Source organism: Myotis brandtii, unplaced genomic scaffold (genome assembly GCF_000412655.1).
Source record: "Myotis brandtii unplaced genomic scaffold, ASM41265v1 scaffold97, whole genome shotgun sequence".
Lineage (NCBI taxonomy): Eukaryota > Metazoa > Chordata > Mammalia > Chiroptera > Vespertilionidae > Myotis > Myotis brandtii.
This window is the reverse complement of record NW_005372020.1, coordinates 554,461-555,649: the sequence shown is the minus strand read 5'-3', so window position 1 is coordinate 555,649 and position 1,189 is coordinate 554,461.

Sequence of the window (1,189 nt, the reverse complement as noted above, 5' to 3'; positions counted from 1 at the left end):
AGGGAGGAGGGGCCCGGCGGGACCAGCCGGGTGGGTCTGGGCGAGGCTGGGCACAGGCTGCGATGCCAAGCGGAGGGGAGAGGAGCAGAGCTGGGCAGCTTTATGCGGGCGGACTTTGCCTTCCTCTAAGCAGAGCCAAACCCTCGCTTGACATCCAAAAGAATAAAAAAAAATAGAGGGATCTCTTTCCCCTTGGGGAAGCACGGATGGACCCGGGAAATACTAGGCTAATCGAAATAAGCCAAACGGAGAAAGCCATGAGCTCACTTATGCGTGGGATCTAATGAACAAAATGAACTGACCCACAAAACAAGACCCGAAGCCAGAGGCATGGAGCAGGCCGCCATACCCCCATGGGGGGCTGGGGGACTAGAAGAGATAAACCCCAGAACTTATATGGTTACTGCACAGCCCATGGACACGGGCAATAGGGGGGTGAAGACCTGGGGGTGGAGGGGCTGGGAGGAGATGGGGGAAAGGGAGGATGGGAGATATCTGTCATACTATCAGCAATTAAAAAAAAATACATTAAAAGCCCTGACCGGTTTGGCTCGGTGGATAGAGCATTGGCCTGCGGACTGAAGGGTGGGGGAAAAGGGAGGATGGGAGATATCTGTCATACTATCAGCAATAAAAAATACATTAAAAAATGGAAAAAATTAAAAACCCACCCAAAAAGTCATGAACACAAATTATTAAGTATTAGAGGCCAGGTACAGGAACTCGTGCACAGGTGGGGTCTGGCCGGCCCACCCCGATTGAGGGCGATTGGGCCAGGCTGGCCAGGGGGAGGGGCCAAGGGCAGTTGGCTGCCCGCCCCGCCCCCTGCTCCAGGGGACAATTTGCATATTAGCCTTTTATTATATAGGATTTCTCTCTTTACCGAGTCCAGCTCGGCTAGAGAGCGGACACGAGTCCTGAGTAGGGGCGGCTGAGGATTGAGAAAATGAAAGAAAGAGACACAGAGACAGGGGGGAAAAGCTGGGACCGGGTTGGACGCTGTCCTCTGCTGGAGAGACAGGGACCCAGAGCCGGTCAGCGTGTTTATTATGTACAGTATAATTCCAGGAAGTGTTACAAGAGTTTAAAACGAAGGAAATTATGTGAAACCATGGTGAAAGATCAAGCTGTAATTCTTCATTCTTTGTGGCTTCTTTGTAATCGTCGCTCCTGGCTGAGCGCGGACAAT